Genomic DNA, 18,203 nt, shown 5'->3' with positions numbered 1-18,203 from the left:
CCCAGCCTCAGACTCCATGATCAGCACAGAGCCTGCTTGGGTTTATCTCTCCCTCTCCCTCTGCTCCTCTCCATCCCCACACACCTGCTCATTCTCAGTTTCTCAAATAAATAAATCTTAAAAAAAAAAAAAAAAGTTGACTGTGTGACTTCTCTATCCAGGTTCATATATCCTTACACAAAATATAATGTGCACATAAATAAGTTGTGAGTGATGGAACAATCGTATTTTTCAATCAGCTCCAGAAAGTGGGGAATGACACAAAGAGGCTGTTAATCTAAATAAGCATCAGCTGCCTACACCTGCCCAAGCCAGTTCTCAGACTCCCTAGGTGCTAAGGAGCATTTTCACAGTAATCTGTGCATAATCACCAACCTCTAAGCAATAAAATGAAGATGAATAAAGTGGACAGAGTAAATTCCCAGGTTACAAAGACTTGAGCCTTTGCGTGTGATGTATTTCACATGGTGATATATGTGTGATACAAATGTTTATGTAGTCAAATCAGCACATTCTGATATTTTCTTTCTCCATTACAACTGGGTGGCATTGACAGTGATGAAAATCAAATAGTTTGATTCAGAGGACCAAAGACACTGTAACCATGATTCACCCCTAAAGTCAAATGTAATGTTACAAAGCCAGGAAATGGTTTGGTTATGTATTCACAAGTTTTCTCTATATGAACAACATGTATTGCATAGGCATCTATATGGGAGATTGTGTAAGTAAAAAGGAACAACTACTTTGCAGGAAATGAAAGTTGAAGCATATCCTAGGACAACAGGTAGCTAGAATAACGAAAAGAAGGTAAAGCTGAAGAGTAACCTTAACAGGAATGAGAGGTAAAGGTGCACATCCAATGATGCACTCGCCAACTCTGCTGATAGATGGATGCCTTATTGTGGGACCAGTCTAATTCTGGAGGCACTAGTATGCATAGCTGTTAGCTACTCAAATTAGCTCAGGTGGTATTTATACATGACTGGAAAACTGGCTGCACCTTTTTTTCTACAGATAGGAATTTGATGGGTTCATCTAGAGCCCCTCCAAGGGTTTGTAAAAGACTCAAAGCCCTCTGTGACAGAGTGGTTTTCTCTGATGACACAACTAACAGCACAGAGCCTGGTATCATGAGAAGTGGAGTCAAGCCTTATAAAGAGAGATTTCATCCCACATCTTAGCTCCCCAAATATCCAAATCCTAACACTACTGTGTTCTTAACTTTGACCCAAAACTCCTGGTCTGATCTAGTGAGATGTGCAGAAAAACTGAAACAAAAAGAATCCTTAAATAACTGAGCAAGTTTAGGGGAGTTCAGATGGCGATACAATAGAAGGCCACTAAGCCCCAGAGCCCTACTATCAGGGCACTGATCAGAGTTCCACCAGCCCAGATTCAAACTTTATTTTTCTTCTTTTATGTGACCTCACTTGTGTATAATAGAACTCCACCACAAGAGGAGATGTGGTAAAACATGAGGAGGTTTGAAACATACTTCAAAAAGGGTGATATTTTAAACATTTATTCCCTGTAAATTGCTCTGCCAACAATACCCAATGGCGTGACTTTAAAACGAGGCATGACCACAACAAGAAGAGCTAGGAACCAGTGCCAGGGAAGCAGAGCTAACTGCGGACCAGGTAACGTGCTAAAGGGCTTATCCACACTATCTCATACTACATGTCAGTAATCACTAAAACAGCTCAGGATGTTAAAAATTATCACCATGTTAAAGATAAGGAAAAAGAGAGAGATTAAGAGGCTTCCAAGGGTCACACAACCACAGTAGCCATGGAGATGCCTACTGATAGTGAGTTTTTCTGCTCTTGGCATCTCACCTTTTCCTGCAGAGACTCCACAGTAAATCTGCAAACATACGGCAGGGAATAAAGCACTGGATTTCAAGTCACCATATGTGAATCCGAATGCTGGCTCTGCCACCTGCCCCAGGCAAATTACCTAACATCTCTGAATGGCAGAGTCCTCATTCGAACATGGGATGTTTGAAGAAGTAAAAAGGTTTACAAAGAAAAGACAGTGCCTGGCATGCAGTAAAACTTTACAAATATTATACCCCCAAAGTGCATTCATCCTTAGCCATTTAATGGAATTACAGAGACTTAACCTGGATACATACTTCCAGGCACTTGCTCCATATCACACAATATACAAACAAATAGCATCAAGTTGCTTAATCATTTTGTGGGAAGAAAGAAGACAGCATCCACAGATACACTGAAAAATGAAGGTGGGAACAAATGTCTATGTTGTTTTATCTTTTCCATTAGGGCAAAGCTTGAAACAAATTGACAAAGGTTTTTATTCCCCTAATATCAGTCCAATTAATTCAACAGATTTTGAAATTAACATAGGTTTCAATTTAGGCGCATTATTACTTTTTAACTAGTGCTGCATATCTAGGCTACTATTTATGACACAAATCTTATTTAGCAGAAAGTCTCCTTACACGCTGGACGACCTACCGGGCTCTCTGAATCTCATCAGCACAAAAGCCAAAAAAAGGTTAATCCCGATTTAGCCGCCTAGACATTAAAAGCTGATCAGCTCGTTCTGTCCTTTTGTTCTGTTCCACCTGCACAAATCCTCCAGGCTCTGTCTCACTCTGCTCCAACATGCTGGGGGTCAGGAGGGCCCCAGGCTGGTAACAAGAAGGGACTTCACCAAGACTGTCCCATCCCCATCCCTACCCTGTACACGTGTCACTGCCAGAGGGTTCACACATGGTGTCCACAAACTCAGAGGAGAAAATCATCCATCTGTCCCCAGCTTTGTGTTATGCAGGGTCTTATCAGAGTTTGTATATCCTCTTTATTTTTGCTTAAAAAAGAACAAGAGAAAGAAAGCAATTGGATTATTGCAGTATCAGGGGTTACAATTGTGGCTGGCATATCTGCAACTAAGAATGTCCAGAAGCTGCAGCACTCTGGGTGCCAACCCCAGAAGAGCTGAGAGAAGACAAAGCAAGCAAGCCTAAGAGTCACAGAGAATTCTGCAGCTCAGTGGGGGGTTTTGCCATCATTATACAAACAAGCAAGAAAGAAAATGAACCAGCAGGCAGAAAATCATTTGGTCTAACAAATGCATGTTCCTGATTTTAAAAGAAAAGCAGGTCCAGAGGTGTGGGGGGGGAGGGCAGGGATCCCAAAAAGAGGCCTTCCTTTGACCTAATGTTCTCCTCTATCAATTCCTTTCTCTCTTCCACTTACTGCCTTGGCTCAAATCCTGCTTCCAAAGGACTTACTAACTGTAGGTTCATAGGCAAGTTATTTAAGGGGAAACCTTAGTGGCTCAGTGGCTGAGCATATGCCTTTGGCTCATGGCATGATCCCGGGGTCCTGGGATCGAGTCCCACATCGGGCTCCCCACAGGGAGCCTGCTTCTCCCTCTGTCTGTGTCTCTGCCTCTCTGTGTCTCTCATGAATAAATAAAATCTTAAAAAAAATAAAATAAAATAATAAATGATGTTCCCTTATTTCTTCATCTATAAAAAGAGGATACTAAGAGTCCATACCTCATGGAACTACTGTAGGGATTAAATGAGTCCCTGCAAAGAGTGCTAGACTCATGAGGAACACCACAAGGCCATGCTAAGTTTGGATCTGCACAAGTCTTCAGACTTGGACTGGCTACTACACTTGAGGATATCCCTCAGTGATGTGGGATTCACTATAACACAGAGGAGGCACTTCAAGTAAAGAGACTGAGGGTAGCATGCAGTCTACTGAGGAGGGGTTATGGACTTGAACTCAAGGTTTTAGACATAAAAATCTGAGCAGGTAGTAGACAAAAGGACCCACAAGTGGACTGGGCCTTTGGGAGATGTCCACTCCATCATGGAGTATCTTTGGGCCAGGACAACTGAGAATCTTTGGGCAGGAGGGAGAGGAAGACAGGCCTTTGTAATGGGAAGCCAGGAGGCCAGGAGGTAGCCCACATCCAGCATTAGTGACAGGAAACTCAATGAAAAGATCAGGAACACTTCTGTGTTAGTTCAGGGCTTTTGAGTGTTAGAAACCAAGACAGAATTAGATGTATCTGAGATGTGTTGGAGGAAGCACTTGTAAAGACAGCAGCAGAAGGGAGCCAGAGAAGGCAGGGGAGAACTATGAGACTGTGATGCAGGTCTGATTCCTATGAAGAAGTAAGAGGCAGGAGGAGTCTGGGCAGGGAAAGTCCCAGAAAGTCTTGGCCAGGCCAATGGGAAGTACTCGAGCCAAAGTTGCCTATAACCTATAGAAGAAAGGGCTAGTGTCAGTCTGTGCTGGTCACTGGCTGAGAGGAGTCTATAGAAGTGAGGCTCCAGCAGGAGAATTTGGTGGTGGGTCCAGAAGGACAGCAGCAGGGGCCATCAGTCAATTATGCTCCTGGAGCAGAAAACCTGAGACTTCATTTTCACAGCCACCACACTCCACTTGTGCTGCAGAAATTAATTCTGTGGCTTGGAAGAAGCTCCTCCATGGCTCTTGGATACCATCTCTTACCTAGGGTTAGCGGTCTGGGGGCCACACCGGCTCTCAATCTCTCCCTCCTCTACCATCTACTGGAAATTCCTTCATCCTCCACTATTATCATGGCAGAGTTTGGTGGCTTATCTGTCAGTGTGACCCAAATGCTCATTTCTTCTGGGAAATCACACCCTTCCGGATGAGAGATGGCTACACATATCCAGTGGGTGAGGGAATCCCCCGGATGCCAAAGTGGATTGGAGGATTGTACACACACTTCCCCTGGCCCCATTATGCAAACAGCTCTACTGCCCTTGCTGCCAGGACAGTGACTTCTTGCCTGTTCAGGACCCTTGAACACAAATTGTCTAAAGTGCTTTGACCGCAGAGATAGTTTGGACTTCAAGAGACCGTGACTGTGGCCTCTGGCAGATTATCATTTTCAAGTCTTCCAGCCCAGAATGAGACAGATAGAAAGCACAAAATCTCCAATGGGAAAAATCACCAGGAGTGATTTCCCTATGGCCTAATCATATTTCCCAGACTCCCGTATTTTTCCTATTGGAGACATGGTGTCATAGAGAGGGTTCTGATTTAATGTATGTACTGCATCATAAAGGAAAGCCCTCCATCCTTTCAGAGAACTGCCTCCAAGGTAGTGCATCAACCATGGCTTCAAACATTTCCAGGATTTTCTGAGGTCAGCTCCTTCTGAATAATGGATGGTGTAGAACAAGGTAAGATCGGCAGAAACTATGGTCTTGATCCTATTCCCACTTCTCTTTTGCTGTAAAGTCAGATCCCTAATCAGATCTATAGCTGTTGGGTCAAGCTTTCTGTGAGTCTCTGGATAATGGTGCTGGCTGAGATTCTGCAGACAGGAAAAGCAAACACATACCCAGAGTAGATATCTATCCCTGTGAGGATGAGCCACCAGCCTTTCCAGGGCAGGCCCACGTAGCCACTTTGCCACCAAATGACCAGTTGGACTCTTCAAGGAAAATGCTGTTACAGGGGCTCAGATCTGGCTCTCTTGCAGACAGGGAGGGCATTTAGAGGTAGCAAGGGCTACAGATGATGGTGTAGAACTCATGGCCACTACTCTGTCCACACCACCAAATGCACTGCATGACCTTGGGCAAATCACATGGCCTCTCTGCATCTCAGTATCCTCCAATGAATAATAAGGGAGATTGGACTATATGTTCCCTGAAACTTCTTCCATGTCCAACACTATGAACCTCTATGACATGAAGATCTGACATATCCCTAAATAGGGATGGGGGTGGTCCTCTAACTGTGAGTTGATGCATAGCAAGCCTTCTCTTGAATTACCGCAATTACTATTGACTAGAGAAATTCACAGCAGTCTGAAAAGTGAAACGTGAGGTTTTGTTGCTTTCAAGTAAACTAAGCAAATGTCTAGTAAAGAACCTACTTTAATCAAAAGAGAAAATGTGGTTATTTTTTATTTCACTAACTTGCATGCGAGTGGTTAAAAGCAAAACGAAACTACAACTCTTTAAACCTCTGCCTCAAATTCACTACTCAATCAGGTTTGTAATCACCACCAGCAGGGTTCTCAGTCTAACTAATTTTAGACAGGGTATCACCAGGGTGAGAGATGTAACCAACATGATAAAATCCAGATGTTTACTGATCACATTTGAGGTTTCAGGGCCTGGGCCAGTTAACTGTTTTCCTGCCTGCTCCATCCGTGCTTCTCTTTTCTGAGAACTTCCTTGTTACTCTTGTCCAGCTTGACCCTATACAAATTATTTAATTTCTCTGTAACTTGCTCCATGTCTTTGCCTATAAAAAAGACATAACCAGGTCTACCTCCCAACATAGTTGTGAGGATTAAATGAGATCATGCACATAAAGTGGTTAACCCAGATCTGGAGCGTTTGAGGTCTTAAATCATGGTGATTACCATTAGTATGATTTGTTGGTAATTGAACTGCCTCATTCTGCAATCCCCATGCCACTAGATACCCTCAGTTCTATTTGCCTCAGCTGTGGGTGTGCTCCCAATTTTCTCAGCCCTTGGGAGGAAGTAAACTTTAATTTCCCCTGTTCTCTTGTTCTGGACATTGGCATTCCACTTGTATCTAAACCTTGGTGATTTCCCAGCACCCAGGATCTTATGTGGAGATATGAAGATATCCAAAGTGAAGGTAGAAACAGCTTGATTTCAAATATCTTAAATAGTCTCCCTTTCCTTCACTCTGAAACAGTCTATTCCAGGTGTAGCACAAAATCTGTGAAGGAAGATTTCATGTGCCAAACAAAGGTAAGCCAATGGCTCAGACTGGGTCCAAAGTACCAGAGTCTAATTTGGGGACAATGACTAATATGAGCTCAAAGCAAATAATGGGATGAAAAGTGTTGTCCCTAAAATGATTTCACTACAAAATAAAATTCTGCCTTTTCTCCACCTAATTTAAAAGCAGTCCCATTGAAACTCTTATTTTTCAATGGAAGGAGGCTATAAGTTTTTGATACCACCAACCAATATCTAGTTGCAGGTGATGGTTTTCATACTTTCCCCCCATTTACTTTTAGGTGTGAGACAACCAGGTTTAGTCATCCTAAAGTCACAGACAAGAAGGCAGACACAGAGTAGACGTGCAGTTTGCTTGGGATCACAGAGGTGAAGGAACAGCTCTACATTCTTTCTTATTTAGACTAGATTGGAGTCAGCAAAATTCTTCTGGAAGGACAGAGATAGTAAATAATTTCAAGCTTTGCAACCACACATGGCTTCTGTTGCATTTTCATCTTAACCACATTTTTTCCAACACTTTGAGAATATAAAAATCTTAGCTTACATGCCACATTAAAACAGGTGGTGGGCTGGATTTGGCCTGCAGGCCACAGTTTGTCAACCTCTGGACTAGAACAATTTTGTTGATGTATTATTTGCATTTTACTTTTTACCCTGTCCCATGAGCCAGATAAAATTTTAAAATGCCTTCAGATTTTACCACTAGTTTTTGTTTTTTTTTTATAGGGGAGGTGGTGTTTTTTTGTTTTGTTTTGTTTTGGTTTTGGTTTTTTGTTTTTTGGGTTTTTTTTGTTCAATAGTAATTATAGGATTTTGGATTCTTTTTTCATAGTTAATTATCTTTCCAAAGGTTCTAAAAATAAATGAAAAATTTATAGGTCTCTAACAGATTCTTCTGCCTAAAATAGCTAAATAATTTAACTATACTTCTCTGAAGAGCAAAATGTGTCAGTCCAACCCCTCTGATTTAAAAACATCCTAGGTAGTCTAAACTTCCAAAGATTTCACATAGTGTTATTTCCAAAAGTTTCTGGATATAAAAGGGAGACAGAATGGGGTTTCTGAGCTTAAGCTAAACTTTACTACTTGTCAGCACTCTAAACTTAACCATTGAATCTTTCTCTGAAAAATTCATCAACCCATATGAATAGCACACTGAGAGGTTGAAATGAATATAAAGATTCAGATTCTTTCATCAACATTCATTTGTCTGAGTATTTAGTCCTCATAACTTTTTTAGGGGTTAAAGATCACTTTCCTTGTTGACTTAGAAAAAGCAAACAGGAAATCAATACCATGTTAATAAATACTAGGGTCACCCTAGGTCAAAATAAGTCATTCTTCAAATGTTATTGGCCTTAATCTGTTATGGGAATTGTTCTTCTTATGTCCTAGAGTTATAGGAAATGTGAGGTTTCAGTAAACCAGATGCTAAGATGACTTTCTTCAGAATCTATTCCATATGCTAATTGTTTCACAAACCCACTCATTTCTCAACCAGGTGGGTCAGGATTTTTTTGGCACAGTGTTGATGAAAAGCGTATCCCATATGTTATACATTACACAATTGGTATCTACCCAAGAGTCAGGGTCCATCCCTCTCCTCCTTTCCTCCACCTTCCTTTAGAAAATTAAGGATGGAAACAGACAGAAGCTGGATACTGTATGTGCTCCATCAGTTCCTGCAGAAGCATTTCTAAAACCCAGGCCCCAGGTGACAGTCTTTGCCTGCTGTTCTATACACTCACCTGTTTGTTTCTCCTTCATGGGCTGCAGGGTCACCCTCCAATCACTTTTGCATCTTTGTACACTTCCTTAGGATTTTCCCCCTATCCCCTTAGATAAAATAATTACAGTATAAACTTCCAGTTATAAAATAAAAATATGTCATGGGAATATAACATACAGCTTGGTGACTATAGTTAATAATATGGTACTGCATATTTGAAAATTGCTGAGTATACTTTAAAAGTCCTCATCGCAAGAAAAAAAAAATTGTAACCTTGTATGGGGGATGGATGTAAACTAGACTTACTGGGATAATCATTTGGCCATATATACAAATATTGAATCATTATGTTATATACTTGAAACTAAGATGATTTTATATGTCAATTATACCTTAATAATTTTTTAAAATAAAAACTACACTTTGGGCTATTTCTATGATGTTTTAAATTTGAATTTGTCATATACTCCTATCTAAATAAAACCAACCAGATTTCATACGTAAAATATATAACCTACCCATCAACCATATTTAAAAGAAAATGTATAATCCATACAGAAATTATCATCCAAGTATTTGTTATTCCTACTGCTAAATCCTACTTCAGTCACTAGTCTTGGACTTAGTTATTAGAGGCCCTTCTCCAACAATTACACTGTCTAGGCAAATAACAAACCACATACCATAGAAACCAGTGGTTCTCAGAGTTTTATGTGCACAAGAATCAGGAGAACTGGTCAAAGCTACAGATCACCAAACCCCAGATTGGATTTTAAATGTCTGAGGTAGGGCAGCCCTGGTGGCGCAGCGGTTTAGCGCCGCCTGCAGCCCGGGGTGTGATCCTGAGGACCTGGGATGGAGTCCCATGTCGGGTTCCCTGCATGGGGCCTGCTTCTCCCTCTGCCTATGTCTCTGCCTCTCTCTCTCTCTCTATGTCTCTATGAATAAATAAAATCTTTAAAAAAATAAAAGAAAATAATAAAATGTCTGAGGCAAACCCTGGAAATGTGAATTTCAGCAAGTTCCTGAAGATTCATCAGGTGAATCTGATGTAGGCAGTCCACTGAAAAGGTACACAATCTAACAGATTAAGACCCTTTTGGGAAACACTCTAAAAAATCATCGGGTAAAAGTTGGTTTCATTTTGCTTAATGATGCCAAGATGAGAGTAACATAATCATCATTAATTTGTAAAATTATAGGTCTTATACATCCATGTGTTAAGAGTTCTCCATACACAAAAAAACAATAGGATGTATATATAGAGAGAAAGAAATATATTTCAAGGAATTGGCTCAAGGAATTGTGGAGGTGTGCCAAGTCCACAATCAGATGGAGGAGTCTGGCAGTTGGAGACTCAAGAAGGAGCTGCCATCTCAGTCCAGAGACAGCCTGCTATAGAACCAGGAAGAGCCAATGTGGCATATCAAAGCTGAAGGTAGTCTGATGGAGAATCCTCTCCATCAAGGCAAAGTCATCTTTTGTTCAAGTCTTCAACTGATTAGATAAGGCTCACCCACATTAGAGGGTTTAATGAGGTTTACTCAAAGTCTACCAATTTAAATGTAAATCTCACCCAAAACATCCTCACAGAAACAGCAAGAATTGTGTTCACCAAATACCTGGGCATTGAGATCCAGTCAAGTCAATACATAAAATTAACCATCACAGTCAAGTTATCCAATACAAGGAGTTAAGATTTGGGAGACATGGATCATAATCTCGTACCTCCCTAATTATCTGATTCATCAGTTCTTCAGCCTTAGTGCCATCTTTAGGATAGAACTTCTAAAGTAAAATTCCCATCTTTAACAGGCAAGTAGAGCAATCAACAATTGTTAAGTGTTGTTGCTGATCATACCCCTCTCCCCAACCCATCCCAAGTTACCAGAAGAATAGTTGGCAAACATTTCCAAATAATTCACTGTAGCTAAGAATATCCTCAGTTAACTTCTTCATTTAGGAATCAAAGCCTTCAAATTCTTTAGTATCACACTCTAACTAATTGGATAAGCTAATTACAAAGTAAAAGAGTATAATAGACTTTAGAAGTGGGTATGAGGTTTTCTCAACACTTTAAATGTACAGGTTGCAGGATCCCTAGGTGGCTCGGTGGTTTAGCGCCTGCCTTTGGCCCAGGGAGTAATCCTGGAGTCCCGGGATCAAGTCCCTCATCGGGCTCCCTGTGTGGAGCCTGCTTCTCCCTCTGCCTGTGTCTCTGCCTCTCTCTCCCTCCCCCCCTCTTCTCTGTCTCTCATGAATAAATAAATAAAATATTTAAAAAATAAAAAAAATAAATGAATAGGTTGTTAGCCCAGGATTCAGGAGGTAGTTTTCTCTGCCACGCATTCATGTAATCATTATTTAACTTTTATTAAGCTATGACCCTACTCCAGGTTTTGACATGCTAGGAATATTAACATGAGTTAAGACAATCAATTGCTGACTTCATTCAAGTGGTTCAGATAATGAGAAATAAACATACACACAGCAAAAATCATCCCAACCATTTACTGAGTGTCTACTATATGAGAGTGACCAGGCTATATATTCTTTTCTTTCAGGCCTTATAAACTTCCTGAAGGGTAATTAATCCTATTCTCCTTTGAGACCACTGAGCCTAAGAGTGGTTCAGTAACTTAAGACCTCAGAACCAGTAGTTTCTAAGAGAAAGCTATAAATCTACCACTATGTATTTCTGACTCAAATCTACATGCTCATTCTTTTTTTTTTTTTTTTTTTTGCCAAGTTATTTACTTATTTATTTATTTATTTATTTATGAGAGAGAGAGAGAGGCGCAGGGAGAAAAGCAGGCTCCATGCAGGGAGCCCGATACGGGACTCGATCCCAGGTCTCCAGGATCATGCCTTGGGCCGAAGGCAGCACCAAACCGCTAAGCCATACAGGCTGCCCTACACTCTCATTCTAATATAGAACTATCGAGCAAAAGAAGCCCAATAATTGTGCCATAGTCCACATGGCATGAAGAAAGAAACACAAGGATGTTTGGTTTGGAGAACATAACATTGAAACTGGCTCAAATGGGCAAAAATTTGCCACAATGAAATAATAAAGGGGATTCTAAATATACCTAACCAGCATAAAAAGTGGTATGGTAAAATGAAAGTGCCTGTTTTTCAGTCTCCAAGGGAAGACTGCTGTAGCAGAAGATAGGGACATAAAGATGAATTCAGAGATGGGGCTCAGGGTGGATAAATCCTTGAATATGGACTTTTCCCTGTAAGTCTGGGGGGTTTTAAATTAAGAGTCTGCCATTACAATGGGAACAGCATCCTGTCATAGTCTGAATAGCCAGGATTCAACTACAGTTATTATTCAACTGAATTATTGACCCTTTTTCCATTCAATCAGCAGTTACAAGGGAATAGAAAGCTCCTAATTTTGAAAATAGAACATTAAAATCAACCTGTTCATGAGTAATATGATAGTTCCAATTTTAAAAATATCTAGTTATCATAAAATGTTTAAAACGATACTTGTTTTAAAGGAGAAAAAATCTGTTATGTTATGTTATTATGTTCTACATAATAAAATGTTCTTTATATTCTAATAACCAAAGCATTTGGTGTGTATTTTCTTATTGTAAGCTACAAATAAGTTGAACAAAGGTAATTACTTTCTTGTCAGCCCTTCCTTCCTCACAGAGGACTCCCCATCATATCTGTCATTTCTGCCCTCAACAGTGTTGCTGGCAATCATATCACAAACACCAATGAGAAATAGAAAAATGAAGGCCAGCAATTTAAATAAAGTACTTCAACTTTTTCTGCAGAACTTTGATTTATTTGGGGATGCTAGTTATAAATTCCACACATATTCAAACAATGGGTCGGCCCCATTCAATTTGTGTCTTTTAATGAATTGACATTGTATTTGATTTGCGATTTAATACCATACATTATGGAAGCTCAGGCTTTAAGTGCACACTCTTACAGCACACTCTGAAGTACTTTTAAAGTGAGGTTTAAAATAACTATTTGTATATTATTCAAAAGCTTACTTCTCTTTAATCTTTAAGTCTTTAAGGTGAAAAGCCACTAGTTCTTTCCTACCATTTATTTAATCGAGATTCAAAATATTCGCTTTTGGAGGGTAGAGTTCAATAGAATTCATTTATAGGTACACACTTTATTCTCAATTTCCTTCATAATTCTGACTATAAAAATCTACCAAATAATTGTTAAATGTTTCCTTAAATGACCATCAAAGGAAGCATGGGTCTTTGATATTCCCTTTTAAAAAGATACTCTCATAAACCTCCAAGGGAATAATGAGGAATTTTCTTTTACTTTTAAAAGGAGCCTCAATGCTTCCCAAGTTGACCAACACTGCTTTCCAAAGGTGATATCTAGCTAGTTTAACAAACGAAACATCCTTGTTATTTTGGAGGCAATAGGGTAGGAAATGCATGTTTTGTACAAATATTCCAAATTTTCTTGGCATTTACATGTACATTTGAATAATGAAATTTCTGCAAAGTGGAGTCTGGAAGAGGATATCCAAATGCCAACACAAACAACTACGATCAGAGTGTACAGTTTCAAGAAGCACTGACTACTGAAGAAGTTACTCTGCTCCAGAACATTTGGCTGGAGAACTTACACAAGAAAAATCTGTAACAAATCAAAAACCGTAACGACAGTCTCTAAGATGAAGTCCAAGTTCTCTACTTCCCCCCAAATTTTGCTGTATCAAACACAACACATAAGTTAGCCATCACCTGAGGCTACTTGTCTTGTTCACACAAGCCTTCGACATCAGTGGGTATTAGCGAGTAAAGGTAAGCACACACATCCACACACACAAGAACAGCAGGTTTAGAAACCAGGTGTAACGTAGAGCAAGTATCTACAGCTATTTGATTATACAAATCAAATTAATGAAGTTATTTGCTTAATCGGGATTTTTTTTTTCCATAAAATGTTACAGAACTTGCCATGCTAAGGGGCTTCTTTCCTCAAAGGTCTTAGTTCTGTCCAATCCTTCATTCTATGTGTTTTCCATTCCCTCTAGTATAGAATAAGATTACATAATCATCACCAACTTTTAAAGGGCCTTTCATATTTGTGTGTGATTCTGTTTATGTGTATATTCTTTTCTCTTCCAAAATGCTAAGAGATTCCGTTTGGTCTCCTGAAAACCTAAATCAATTCTTGGATTAAGTCAAATCAAATTGCCAGTTCCAAATGTTGCCTAGAGCTCTAGAACACAATTGTGCTTGTGGAGAGTGTCCTGGGGTTACTGGTCAGCCCTGCTGTGGGTGTTGGCTTGGTTCCTTGCATAGCATCTTAGGAAAGGTCTGTACTTGTTGGGAGGAGAAAAAATCCTTTTTGGAAAGACCCATTCTTTAAAAAGTGAAGTTTTATTTATATTCTGAGAAAGGGTGATTGGTTTAACTGTTGTGAACCAAATGTACAAAAGGTACAAAGCATAAAACCAAAACATTTGTCCATCCAAATCTTTGAGCATCTGTGCTCTGTGATGAGAATAAACAGACAAAATGGATATGTTTTCTCCCCTCTAAATGCTAAAATCTACTGGAAGAGACAGCTACATAAATAGGTAATTAGTACTATATAATACATGCTACAAGAGAGTATGTGAATATAGTGATGTGCAACCCAAAAGAGGGGAGGATTTTTGTTTTTGTTTGTGTGATTTTCCCCTTTTGCTGGCATCTCTTTCAAGAAGCCTCCTGAGACAGAAGCAAAACAAAGACATACTGAATATGCATCTGGAGGCATCACACAGGGACGCAGGTTTCGTTGTATCAGGAATGAATAAGGTGCTGATTATATAAGTGTCATTACCTGCCTGTGTTGAGCTGTGACTATTTCTAGCACATTGCTAAGAACTGAGGCTTCTCAGCAGCAGTGCCAAGGAAACTGTTGGAGGTTGCCAGTCATTTTAGAGAAATGCCACAGAACACTGCATGCCAGATGGCTACTGATGAAAGTGATGAAGGTTCACGCTTGGAAATGAAGTCCAATTCCATATTTGGTCCTTCTTTCCTTCTTTCTCTGTTGAATGCATAAGAGAGTACAAACTCAGCCTTATTGTACTCCCGTCACACAAAATCCCCATTGTCCTTTCTTCCATTAATAAGGTCCTGGAGAGATGGAGTCAAGTTAAATCTGCTTTATCCCAAAGCCTCAGAGGTCCCACAGTCTGGTCTCTCACTGAGTTAGGCCTTTTCTCTTTTACCTCCTCTTATTCATGACTGCCAGAAACGACTGTCAATGGAATCCACTCAGGGTCGGCCTGCCAGCGACTCAAGTTTCTGTGAGGTAAGTTTTTCCCATCCCAACATCTCATGGGAGGTGAGGAAAAGAAAAAGAAAAAGAAAAAAAAAAAAAATGCCCTGCTGGAAATGTTTTATAATGGTTATGCTTTGTAGAAGACTTTCACCTACTCTCTGTGGAAGACCTTCCATACAACCACACACCCCCTGCCACCTTTTCTTTCTCTGACTAGTATAGAATATTAGGAATAATTGCTTCTTCCTCATTCCTAACATGCTAGTTGGAGGGGGAGGGGGCTCTGCTGGGACAGTGATCCTGGTCTATCTCCCCTTCTCTTCTCTATCTTCAAGGAAGTGAAGTAGTAATGAGAAAAAAAAAAAAAAAAAAAAAAAACCTGAGCCTGCTTCTCCTAGCACCTTGCTTCTTTCATGCTAGGAGCTAAGTCACTTCTGTTCTTCCATGGTGGCTCCTGGACAGGTGAGTCTGCTTAGTCTGGGCTAAGCAACAGCTGGATATCTTGCCTAGAATCATAGAATCATCATCCAAACTAAGGTTTTAACATAGTAAAGGTGACATTTTGGTACTCTATATGCTATTAGGTCCCTTCAAAGAACCCTGGCAGATGAGAACAGTGATGTGAACTCCAAAAAAAAAAAAATGGCCTTCACTCTTTCTGAGATTTTTACTGGACAGAAAGCACCATGTTGCTTTCTGTTCTTTGCCCTTAAGATGTAGGAGGCCTTACTAGGAGAAAGGGAAATAGGAGCAGATTTCTCAATCTACCCTGATGGCAACAAAAAAGCCCCAAGATGGAGCAGAACATCTCAGGAAGCCTTTACTTTTTGAAGCCTTTACTTTAACTTGGTTCTTGTCCTCTAGGGCAGGTAAAAAGCATTCTGACATTCAGGGATTCTGGGCTCATAACTGTCTTGGGACTCTTCTTTTCCTCCCATCTACCATATTCCCATAACTACATCTCCAAAAATCCTTCGTAAAGTTTTCCTAGAAGTGTGCTCTGGTCTCTGACAGCCAGATTGATGTTACTCTCTACTTTTTCACTGTATCTTGCCTAAAGGCATTTGAATGAATGAATGAGTAATGATAAAAGAAATGGAATGTCCCTTGCTTGCCCATCTGTAAAAGAGAGATGGGAATTTCTCTGATGTTCTTCAGGGTTACTTTTCTGCCCCACTAAAAAGTCTCAGGGCCAGCTGGAGATCAGAAGTGCCTCATTTGGTAACATAAGAAAGTGTGAGAACATGCAGCTTGATTTTCATCACACTGGACTCTGCCCTGCAGTGCCTTAGACACTGGGGTTAGCATAAGATCTTTAATACTTAGGCTTCAAGTATTTTCACTGGGACCAGACAGCTGGACCGCCCAGCCTGAGACCAGGTCTCTACCGGCACAGGATGGTGAGGGAGAGGGCAGTGTTCCAGGCAATTTGGAGGAATGGAGACTGAGCTTGGCTAGAAAAGACCTGAGAAAAGCAATTTTGATGCCTGGATAATCACCCCTGTTGCTTGCAAAAAGCATGCCAGTGGAAACCTGTCCCAGGAGTTTCCTAAGCTTAGAAAGTAAAATGATTGAAGCTCAATCCAGAATAAGGGTAGTGAGGCAATTAAGCAGGGGAAGGAGTGGGGCCTTTGCCTGGAGCAACTTCTATCCCATCAATTGAGAGAATTTACTTGCCCTCAAAGGAAGGTTATTTCAGCACCTGGCACCAGAATTCTCAATATATGAGCTCTCCAGTCCCCTTTGATCTGCACTTACTAGTTCCTGGATTATCAGGCAGTAACTAAGGGAAAGAACATGTTCTCTAACTGCACTTGGCCTGTGGGCTGTGATCAGCAATGAGGGCTATAGCTACCACGTAGTTAGCCTACTTCATGGATAGGCTTACTCATCGGGGCTCCCTTCCAGAGATTCAACTGAACAGATTTTAGTCACCCCTAAGGTCAGACTACATCTATACCTATGCTGTGGGTTACTTTTAGCTGCCCACATCTTTCATCTCCTACCTCCCAAAAGAGGATGCCACCCAAAGAGACTCGAGGTATGATTTTTTGTTTGTTTTTTTAAGAGGGGAAGAAACTTAGGTTCAGGCAGTCCTGGATTTATCTCAGTTGTGTGACTCAGAGAAGCCATTTCATTTCTCACTTTTCTCATCTTAAAAAAAAATAAAAATAAAAAAAAAGGAAAAAAAAAAGACAATCTTATAGATTTGTTATGAGGACCAAGTGAAACATTTTATGTCAAGGACCAAAACAGCATCCTGTATGACCGGCATATAGCAAGTGCAGAATAAATGACCACTCTCTTCCCCAACCTCTCCCCCAAACAGAACCTGGAGAGCTGTTCTAGACCAATGGTTCCATTCTGGTTGTGTGCACATGAGAGCCAAATGTTTAATTCCAGGAATTTTGTGAACCGGTTGATGTCTTGTTGGGAGCTTAACAACGGCCACAGTGGGAGTATTCACTTGGCAGAAATCAGCAGACACTAGAAATCAGACCTTCCAGCCAGTGGTCTGGTTTACTGGCACACCACCAGTGGTCTTCAAGGTATGGTCCTGCAACACCAGTAACCACACTGCCTGGAATCTTTTTAGACATGCAAATTAACCAGACACACCCTGGCCTTAATCCATCACAAACTCTGGAGTTGGGGCCCAGAAATGTGCTTTTACAATCCCTTCCAGTAGGGTTGTATGTAGAATGACTAGCAGGGAGGGTAGTGTGGCCGAAGCGAAGTAGCCAGAGGGAGAGTGGGAAGAGGAGATGGGATGGTGGTGGTGAGGGCTGGAGAAACCTTGAACGATTTTGACGTGTGTTCCAAGTGATAAGGAAATGACCAAAGAGTTCTGAGGAGAACACACCATGTCTTTTAAATCCCATTTTAAAAGATCGCTGTGATTGTTATGTTGAGAACAGATGGTTGGCACCAGGGTGGTAAGAAAAGACAATGGCTTGTAACAGGGTGATAGAAATACACGTTAGGAAGCAGCTGGCTTCTCGATATATTTTGAAGATACAACTAGTAGGATTTGTTCTTGAAAGTTTAAAGGTAGAGAGTAAGGGAAAGGGAGAAGTCAAGAATGACTCAAAAGTTCTTTATTCTTTAGCCTGAGCCACTGGAAAAACAGATTTTCACTGAGATACAGAAAGAACAGGCTGATAAAAGGCAGTGGGTTGGAGATTAGGAGATCAGTCCATTTTGGACATAATGAGTTTGGAAGTCTATGAGACATCAAGAGGAAATGTCAAGGAGACCATTAGAACTCAGTCTAATGAGTTTAGGGCAGGAGCCGGTCTGAAGACTTGGCTTTGGAAGTCAGCAACTTCCAGCTGGTACTTGCTGTGTCGGTTTAAGATAGTGAATGCAAATGGAAGAAGTGGGTCCTAACTCTAGAAGCTGTAAAGGCTGGATGATGTGAAGGAACTAGCAAAGGACA

At 40.6% G+C, this 18,203-nt stretch overlaps 1 long non-coding RNA gene across 4 annotated transcripts in view; it reads right to left on the bottom strand.

Annotated features, from left to right (window-relative positions):
• The window catches only part of LOC111092486, a 491,589-nt gene that overhangs the window by 354,668 nt on the left and 118,718 nt on the right, over window positions 1-18,203 (bottom strand). For all 4 annotated transcript variants that reach the window (XR_005355617.1, XR_005355615.1, XR_005355616.1 and 1 more), the window contains exon 5: window positions 14,318-14,527. This is a non-coding gene — a long non-coding RNA (uncharacterized LOC111092486). The remainder of the gene's footprint in view (window positions 1-14,317; window positions 14,528-18,203) is intronic.

The sequence above is a fragment of the Canis lupus genome, chromosome 2 (genome assembly GCF_011100685.1).
Source record: "Canis lupus familiaris isolate Mischka breed German Shepherd chromosome 2, alternate assembly UU_Cfam_GSD_1.0, whole genome shotgun sequence".
Taxonomy (NCBI): Eukaryota; Metazoa; Chordata; class Mammalia; order Carnivora; family Canidae; genus Canis; species Canis lupus.
Note: the sequence above shows the minus strand (reverse complement) of the source record. Positions and strands in the feature narration are given on the sequence as shown.